At 36.8% G+C, this 10133-nt stretch overlaps 1 pseudogene; it reads left to right on the top strand.

Annotated features, from left to right (window-relative positions):
• The first annotated feature begins 7238 nt into the window (after positions 1 to 7238).
• On the top strand, positions 7239 to 9037 carry LOC148919849 (uncharacterized; annotated as a pseudogene).
• Positions 9038 to 10133: the final 1096 nt, after the last annotated feature.

Here is a 10133-nt window from a genome sequence, read left to right as displayed (position 1 = left end):
GAGAGCTTCCATTGAGGGATCCCTCAAATAAGCTTATTCGAGGGACACCCCTTATAAGGCCTACTCCGGATTGTATTTCACTAATCCAAACCGTCTATTTTGTAGATACCCATTCAAAGATCATCTCTACAAAAAATCACTTGAATCCAATATCATTTGACCATTCAATTGAGTTATTGAAATTTTAGTACTTTCTTAAAGCACCTTGTTCATTGATTTTGTAGGACACAATTGGATGTCGAAACGGTTTCCGATTTGTCTAATTTTTTGTAAGAATGATCTATGAATGAAGACCTAAAAAATAGATGGTTTGGATCATTGGAAAAAAAATTATAGGGTACCCTAAGAGCGTCCCTCAAATAAAATTATTTGAGGATCCCTCAATAGAAGGGGACTGTATATATATATATATATATATATATATATATTTGAATTTTACCGTAATTAAACCAATTGAGAAAAAATTACATACAGTTTGTTTCATAAACCAGTTTTGAAATCCAATCCCAGCAAGCTAAGTCTATGTATGAATAAACAGATTTTTTACAGGCTCCATTTTTTTTTTCTTTCCTGGTTTTGTTTTTTTTATGAAATTCACAGAAATGATGGATGGAAGAGTGAGAGTGAGTGAGTTTGGATGGGAAATATTCCATTCTCTTTTCTGATTTCTTTTTTTCTTTTCCATTCCATTTCATAGCAGAATGCAAGGAAAAGTCTATATATGAATAAACCAGTTTAGAATTCCAATCCCAGCAAGCTAAGTCTATGTATGAATAAACAGATTTTGGATCCTAATGAATAAATGACAACGCGTAAAAAAAGTACACATGCAAACGATATAAACGCTAAAAATAAGTATGAACAATTGTCACTTCCCACTAGAAAACCATGCAAGTCCCTTGTTATGTACAGGGCCTACCCTGACTTTTGGGTGGCTCTAGGCTAGAAATGAAAACGAGGCCCATTTCTCTTTCATTCTCCGGAATATAAATATAATATGGATAAATAAACACGGCTCCAGTTAGGCCTCATCATTTGGCCTGCGGGCTCATGGGCCGATAGGGACCTGCCTGACCCATAAAAAAAGCTCGGCCCGCCGTTAAGAGCTTTGAGATAGCCAGCCAACGGTAGTCAGCAGCAGTGTCTGAAGCCGCCCATAGGCCCTGCCTTCGATTAAGTTTAAGAAAACCAGTCTGCCCACCCACAAGCCCGCTGTTAGGCGCATACATATATAATTATGTATAAATAAGAGTTTATGTTTAGGATTATATCACTTAAATCACATATATAATTTGTTTCATTTCATTTACTTTTCTTTACTCATTCCTAGTTTATAATTGGATGATTAGCACATTAATTTGTGTCAATTATTAATTCAACAATTATATATATATATATATATATATATATATATAAGATGAACAACATATCACATCACCAAATATAATCATATCACGAAACATAATCGTACCACCAAATATAATCATGTTTTTCTTGAACACATCACCAAATATTTGCATATTTATTCATACCATCCTTTAAAAAAATATTTTTTTATACTTATTAATTTTTTAAAAGTATTACGGTCTAATTATGTAATAACCTCAAAAATAATACTTGGTTTTATTATTTTTGTGGAAAATCTTATTAAGTTGTATGACTTTATTGGGTATTTTATAAATTTGGTTTGATGTGAAAAGTATTGGACTAAAATGCCCTTATTATTAAGTTTATGATTTTTTTAATGAAGTAAGCCCGTTTAGGCTAGGCCCGTTGGGCTTAACTCGGCCCGGCCCGATGGGCTTTCTCAAGCCCGCCCATGGGTCGGGCTTGGCTTTAATTTTCTAAAAACCTGGCCCCCCGGCCCGTATTTCTCTCTCTCTTTAAAGCCCAGCCAAGCCCATTAAATTTGGGGTGGGCTAGCCCAGCCCGACCCATTGCGAGCCCTAGCTCCAGTATTGGTCATATAATCACTGCCCCAATATGAAAATAAATAAGAATGAGGATACAAATAATTTGCACTCTTTCATATTTCCTTGCTAAATAATCTAATAATAAGAATTTTTGGATAAATAAAAGAATTTCTAGTCTCTATTGGCTTTCTTTCATTAATTACTACTTTTAGCAATTAAATACTTAAATACATGCAATTGATGTTCGTATATTATATAATTTTCATTTGGACTTTTCAGAAACACTTGTAATCATATTTAGGGCCTCCAAATGCCAAACTATTGAAATTATTCTCCTCTAAAATCATATTCTTCAACTTGGTACATATAATATATATATATATATATATATAAATTGGGGTCCTACAAATGCGAGGCCCATGGCCATCGCCCTCCTTGCCCACCCTCAGGGCCGGCACTGGTTATGTATGGCCATCTGATGGCAGGATTCAGTATTTTTTGTGTGTAGGGTATTTCTTGGAGACCAGATGGAGCCAATCTTGAGAAGCTTTGTCATTACATGTTGACTGCAGCTATTATTATTCCTTTCTAACATTCTACTCCTTCTTATACCAGTTTAGAAATCCACTCCCAGCAAGCTACTACAATTAACCATTTTTGGGTAGTGCTTAAATAACAACAACGCGGCTAAAGAGTTTTTAAGGTGTCTTGGCGTTGTGTTTATAGAAAAGGAGCAAAGGGTTGTAGGCTGGGGGAGCTAATTGGTCAAGAAGGAAAATTAGTAGTGGCGGAGATGTGAGGGGTTGGAGAAGATGGTTAAATCTCCTCGGAGATCAATTCAACTTCAACCTTCATTCTAATTTTCTCTCCTAATGATCAAACATGAGATAATAATTGCACATATCCTAATAACATAATATATTTCTTTCAAATTGTCTGAAAAAGTATATGCGCATACGTGGTGTCGCTTACAAAGAAAATAGAATAATCTGATATTTATAATAATTTCAATTTGTTAATTAAGAATTTTATTTCATCCCTTATCAGTAAAAAGTAAATCTATAAATAGATAAATAAATATATGTTTTTATCAAACTAGCTAGTTGTTAATAATACTTTCATCAGCCAATAATTTTTTTTTTTCTGAACTCAATTAGGTTCACAAAATTTGGCCATGACATCCTCCTCCAAACTAACATAAGCCTCCAATTCTTCTAGCCCAAACTACGCAGCTCATGCTCATGTGCCAGCACTTAGAAATAGATAAATATATCAAGCTGGTTGACTGATTAGAAAAATACCGCGCATTGATATTTCAACCTAGTTGTTGTCAACAACAAATACTTTGCCACCCATTTAACCACAGGGGGAGACATGTTGTGTTTATGTTTCATTAGCTTTTCTCATTCATGTGGAGTTAGTTGGAAACTTGTGTAATATTTGGAGGAGACTTTGGAACGATGCTCGAGTGGACACCAAGGGCACCTCTATGTGCATCTCAGTTGTGATTAATGAATCTTCACCGTAAATTATTCTTATTATAATATACAACGTAGAATTTGTGAATCACCCCATTGTTTAAGACTTTATGTATACTAATTTTCAAAGTGTAGGCCTTAATTGAGAAAAGCTCAAAGATTAAAACTTGAAATTATAATTTTGTTATAGATATATGAAAAAGAAAAGACGTAAAGAAATAAAAACCGCCATTTGAAAAAGAAAACACATCAACTAATTAAAATTAAATTACACGATGGCTAATAAATATTAACAACAACGATGGTTAAGAAAATAATTCACGTTGTAGATTTATAAGTAAGACGACGGACAGTGATCCAACCGACGAATTTTAGGCAAACACTACTTTTACCGATAAATAATTACTGTCATCTAAAAAGTGCAATAAAGGCAACTTAGTTCCATTAACTGTTGTGAGAGCTCTTCTGAACGACGATTAAAAGAAAACAATTGACGTCTCAGAGAATACATACGTCAATGAGGTTTATAAAAGAGCCTTTCAAAAGGCCAACCACGTCCATTCCTATACACTTACCGACGTGGTAAGCAAAATAACAACGTCAATAAATGGGATTCTAGGGACATAGTGAAGAGATTAATCACGACTGTTAGTTTACAACAATCACCGTTCAAACATTGATCCAAGGCAGTTTACCTTAACTTCATGCTGGGAAAAGAGTTTTTAACAACAGCGAATAAATACTTGGGTTGTGGTTAGGGATTTTCACTAATCATATTTTGTAGATACTCATTCAAAGATCATCTCTACAAAAAATCACTTGAATCTGATATCATTTGACCACTGAATTGAATTATTGAAATTTTAGTACTATCTTGAAGTATCGTATTCATTGATTTTGTAGGACATGGATATCGAAACGGTTTTCAATTTGTCTAATTTTTGGCAAAGATAATCTATGAATGTAACCACCTTTGTACAACCACTTTCTTCCACAATATCAAAGCATCATTAATTCTCAATATTGTTATAGGATGATGAGGATCCAAGTGATTGAGAGAGATTGCATTAAGCCTTCTTCACCAACCCCACCCCATCTCTGTAAACATGAACTTTCTCTTCTTGACCAAATCGCCACCCCAATTTTCATGCATATGATCCTTTTCTACACCAACAATAATGGTTGTCGTGGTAGCAATGCCAAAATATATTCTGATCGGGTTAAGCAATTCTTATCGAAGATCTTGCCACAATATTATCTACTAGCAAGATGTGTTATCAACAATGCCTACATCTATTGCAATTACCAAGGTGCCCATTAAGTTTTCCATTTTTTCTGTTTATATAGTAATTAGACGTCCATTTGTATGTTGATATGACATTGTATGTCTTAACGACATCGGTTATTTGCCGTCATTGTTCTATATATCAATAGATGGTAGTCGATTTCATGACAATTAAAAACCTTCTAGACGACGGTGGATTCCCGTCGTCTATTTCAATTTTTGTAGTAGTGATAACACAGACATATTAGTTACATAGGGAAATTTGTAACACAAACATATAGTTACACACACAGAAATTCACTTCTTTAGCTTAGCAGCACCCGACCGGTTGGAGCAACATAAGAGAGTAACTCGCTATCACAATCAAACTTAGCCATGACTTCCTACTCCAAACTAACATATGCCTCTATTCCACCACCTTATTTGGTGTCCGTGAAAAGCACAAGGTTATTGCAGGTGAGTGCCAGTGAGCCGACCCACGTAGGCCTCCCCCAACCAAAATCATTGTCATAAAGAGGAAATCAAGAGCTACTAAAACTAAGTAACATAGCCATCTCTCCCCTCTTAAAACTATCAGCTTGTTTCTTCATCACACGCAGGTACCATTGCCTTGCTTTTGTAATTTCTTCACCTAGTCATTGTCTATCTTGCCTATTGCTTCTCGTACTACTGGAATCATGACGCTGTGATCGCATTCTTCATCCCCACCACCATTACTTGGAATTCTTGTGTGGATCATGAATTTTTCAATGGGTGAGCTAACTAAAGATATTAGCTTAAAATCTAAGGACCAATTTTTTTTTTTTTTTTTTGGGTACTTACTATTTCTATAGTTGTTCTAGAAATAAAAGTATACATTGGGATAAATTAATAAAAGGTTGAGAGTTAAAATCATTAGTGTTTATTAAGAGATTATGTTTCTTATTTGAGCAAACAAATTAAATATAGGATTAACTACACTTTAGTCCCTGGAGGTTTAGTGTCAGTATTGAAATGGGCCCCAAGGTTTCATTTTCATCAATTTCGTACCCAACATTTCGAAATATTACCAATTTACACCAGCGTTACATTGACCGTCAAAGTCGGACGTTAAATGCTGATGTGGAGCGTGGGACCCACCTAATAACCAAACAGCTTAGAAAGCTATGTCACGATGGGCAATTTCGAAAGAAAAACACACGGTCGGCCGCACGCGTTTCAAGGAGGGCTTCGATTACAGTGCTTGGAAAAATCAAACAAACTCAGTTTCGAGTTGTGTTCGTATCTTGAGACAGACATAGAGGAGAGGGTTTGAGGGTTTGTTCGTGTTTTGGAGTGCAAAAATTTGAAATAGACTGCAAAAATATACTGAAAAGGAGGTTTCCAAAAGATCTTAAGAATATGAGTTAGGGACTTCGTCCGGAAGGATATGGAGAATCTTTCTACGGTACGTATGGCTTACTGTTCTAAGGTTCTTGGCAGATGATGTTTTCGAGTGAAAGTTTCAAATCGAGTCAATTTCGAGTTTGGTGTCGACTGAAAGTTTGGCTTTTATAATGGATTGTGAGTTTCGAGTTAGGTGTTAGTATCACTGTGTCTATTTAATTGGTGGATGGAATGGTGTGAATGGTAGGTGGTATGCGGAAGTAAAAAGCCTCTTTTGTATGTGGTCCTACAACCACTGGGAATCTTACCTTTTGTTTATGTGTGTACTGACATAGAAACTTGCATTTGTATATGTGTGTTTGTATATCTGCATTTGTATATCTGTATATGTATTTGTATTTGTATGTGTATTTGTGTATTTGTAAACAGGATTACATGTAAATTTTTTGGGTAAAATTGGTAAAATTCATATGTGGCTTTCTACCTGCAGGGGATGAGGCAGGATTTTCTATTCAAATGTACCACAATGGTAAAATAAGAGGTCATTATTATGTGAATGGGTCTGTGGATTGGTTTGATTATTGTGATAAGGATGGAATGTCAATGACTGAGATAGATGCCATGGTCAAGGAGTTAGGGCACGAAGGTTTGATTAACAACTGGTACAGTATTCCAGGTGATAGTTTTGACGGTGGCCTAGTTAAGCTAAGTGAGGATACAAATGTCTTAGACATGCTAGTATTTATGCCAGACACTAGGATGATAAATATATTCCTAGAACATGTCTTGGCATGTAGTCAAGAGCAGTTTTACAGTCAAGTGGATTCAAACATATTTATAAATTTGGATGATGAATTTGGGACCAACACTAGGGTAGTGATTCAAGAGCTTGATGACAATTATGGTGCCATTGTTCCAATGGGTGGGGGAGTATCCCAGGTGCAAAAGGTGAAAAAAATAAGTGTTGTAAAAGAAGAGTTCAATGAAGAAGAGTTGAATCAAGAAGGGTTCAATCAAGAAGCAGGTGGAGAAGGCAAAGAGTTGAACGACCAAGGGTTGAATGAAGATGGGTTGATTGATGAAGCTTCTAAACAAGGCAAAGAAACTGCCACTCTGAATAATGAGGAGAATTCTGACAAGGGCCAAGAAAAGCCAAGCCAAGGTTGTTTTGATAAAGGCAAAGGCAAGGATAAAGACATGTCATATAGGGTGAAGCGTGCATTTGGTAAAAAAGGATTTGGTAGTTTGAGGAGGACAAAGACTATTCACCATAAAAACAAAGTTGTGGAAGGAAGGGTTGATGGCGTCAGGTGCGAGTTTCAAAGGCATTCCATGATGTTGAGAAGTGGAAGAATATTGGCAAATGCTGCAGACTTTGAAGATGAAGATGATGATGCTTGTGATAGTGAGGACTCAGATTATATGATTCCCAAGAACTTCAGTGAAGATGAAGATGAAGATGATATTTTATTTTTTTTTATAAATGGGTGGATGACCAAAGTGAATGGACAGGGGTTAAAGAAATTGGGAATGAGGCTGCTCCTGATTGGCCTACACATGTTGAATTGGATTCTAAAGATTCTGAGTGCAGGGATTATACCAAGTATAATTCTGACGAGGAAGTTGATAAGAATTGGTCAGAGTTCAATGTTGCAACTGACATGGCAGATCCAAAGTTTGAGATTGGGATGTTGTTTAGTGATTGTAAGGTGTTTAGGGCAGCTGTTAGACAATACTCCATCTTACAGAATAGGGATGTAGTGTTTATTAGGAATGAGGCTTTGAAGCTGAAGGCAGTTTGTGGGGACCCAGATTGTAGGTGGATTATATATGCTTAAAAAATGCAACATGAGAAGACATTGCAAGTGAAGACATATGTTGGTGAGCACATATGTACACAGCTATGGAAGAACCCTACTGTGAAGTCAACATGGATAAGCAAGAAATATGTTGACACTATGAAGTCCAATCCCAGTGGCCAGTCAGGTCATTCAAGCAGGCTATTGAGAGTGATTATAATATAAGGGTGTCAAGACAACAAGTCTATAGGGCAAAAGATAAGGTACTAAAGCTGATTGAGGACAGTTTCAATGATCAATATTCAAGAATTTGGGATTACTGTGAGGAATTAAGGAAGAGTAACCCAGGAACCACAACAATGGTTAAGTGTGATTTCCAACAACAGTTGGGGCAACTAAAGTTTCAAATGTTGTATGTTTGTTTAGGAGCTGCTAAGGAAGGCTTCAAAGCTGGGTGCAGGCCTATTATAGGTTTAGATGGGTGCTTTTTGAAGAGTATTTATGCAGGGCAACTGTTGACTATCTGTGCGTATAGACCCCAATAATGAAACCAGGTAATTGCTTATGCAGTTGTGGAATCAGAGTGCAAGGAACCTTGGATTTGGTTTCTGGAGCTATTGGTTAAGGATTGTCAGATTGTGAATCAATTTGGCTTCACCTTTATATCAGACAAACAAAAAGTTTTACTGCCTGCTTTTGAGTAAGTGGTCTCTAATTGTGATCACCGGTTCTGTGCAAGACACCTGTTTTCCAACTATAAGGTGCTTTTCAAAGCAAAAAGCCTCAGAGACAATTTTTGGAAGCATCATATGCAACCACTGTCCCCCACTTTACAAGGGGCATGAAAGACCTGAAAAAACTGTCAAAGAATGCATATGAATGGCTAACCACTCCAGATAAACCTTGGTCCAAGTCACACTTCAACACTCATTTGAAGTGTGACATGCTGTTGAGTCTTTCAATGCTACCATATTGGAATGTAGGGATAGACCAATTCTGTCAATGTTTGAGTATATTAGATGTAAGTTGATGAGGAGAATACAAGGAAGAAGGGACAAAATGCTGACATGGAACAAGCCTATCTGCCCAAGGATATTTAAGAAGGTGGACGGAAATAAAGCCAAGGCAGGTGCTTGTGTGGCAATGTGGTCAAGTCGAGATAAAGGTGGACCTCACGTTTGCCACATAATCACCTAACAGAAGACCTAGCAGTCAAATTAACGGATTGTGTAAATTAGTTGAATTTTAAAATATTAGAGCGTAAATTAATAAAATTAAAACCACGTGGTATGTTTCAAAAATAAAATGATGTTAGTCCTTTTTTAACTTATATTAATTGTGGAGGGGCAATTCAGTTAATATATTATTTTAAATTAAAATAAAATCTATAAACAAAAAAATTATTTATTTATTTATAAAATCAAAACCCAGCAATAACCCTCCCCTCCCCACGAGAAATTATACAATACTGCCGTAGCACCAGCTGGCGTTGCTGATTGATACTACGGTCCAATAAGATGAAGTCCTCCCAATGCTGGCTTTTAGCTCTAAGATTTTTTGTTTTGTTTTTTGTTTTGGTCAAGAGAAACTTTCATTCAAAACGAAAGAAAGACAAAAAAGGGAAGAAACAGACATAAGCCAAAGACAGAAAGAAAAGGAAAGAGAGAGCAACAACAAAACGCACAACAGCTAGAAAAACGAAGGATAGAGACCAGTAACTATGATGCCTCCAAAAGGGGAGCCCATCCGGCTCCAGCACAGACGCACTAGCACAGCGGGGGGCCAGGAAGTCCGTCAGCTTGCAACACAAAAACCAGAGAGGATGGGGGGCTGGAAGCCCAAACTTCATCGCACATCCTCCTCCTAGCTCGCTGAGCTGCAGCATCCGCTGCTCGGTTTGCCCCTCGGGGGACCCAGTGCCAAGAACAAGAATTAAAGTTACTACATTTTCGCTGAATAGCTGAGAGGATAGGATAAATCATCCACCTACCTTTCAATATATTTCCTTTAACTGATTGAACGGGTTCCTTTGACCAATTGTTGTGCAACAAAATTATTTGACACTGGGTCATTACCCAAAAAGGCAAAGGCTTTGAGCTTGATGTGGGAGGCAGAAGGGGTCAATTTCGGTCAATTTGGGTCAATTTTAAAGGGGATATTCAACGGCAAGATTTTCAGCGTTGTAGTCACCGCCACAGTCGTTTTAAAAAATTTCAGCCATTGCTTATGGGAGAAAATGAAAAAAATCTCGAAGAGACCTCATCGGAGACAATGGCGGAGGTGCTGGAACCCA

Source organism: Prunus mume, linkage group LG2, assembly GCF_029339155.1.
Source record: "Prunus mume cultivar Tortuosa linkage group LG2, ASM2933915v1, whole genome shotgun sequence".
In the NCBI taxonomy this organism is placed as follows: Eukaryota; Viridiplantae; Streptophyta; class Magnoliopsida; order Rosales; family Rosaceae; genus Prunus; species Prunus mume.
The sequence above is the reverse complement of the archived record's forward strand: the minus strand, read 5'-3'. Positions and strand labels throughout refer to the sequence as shown.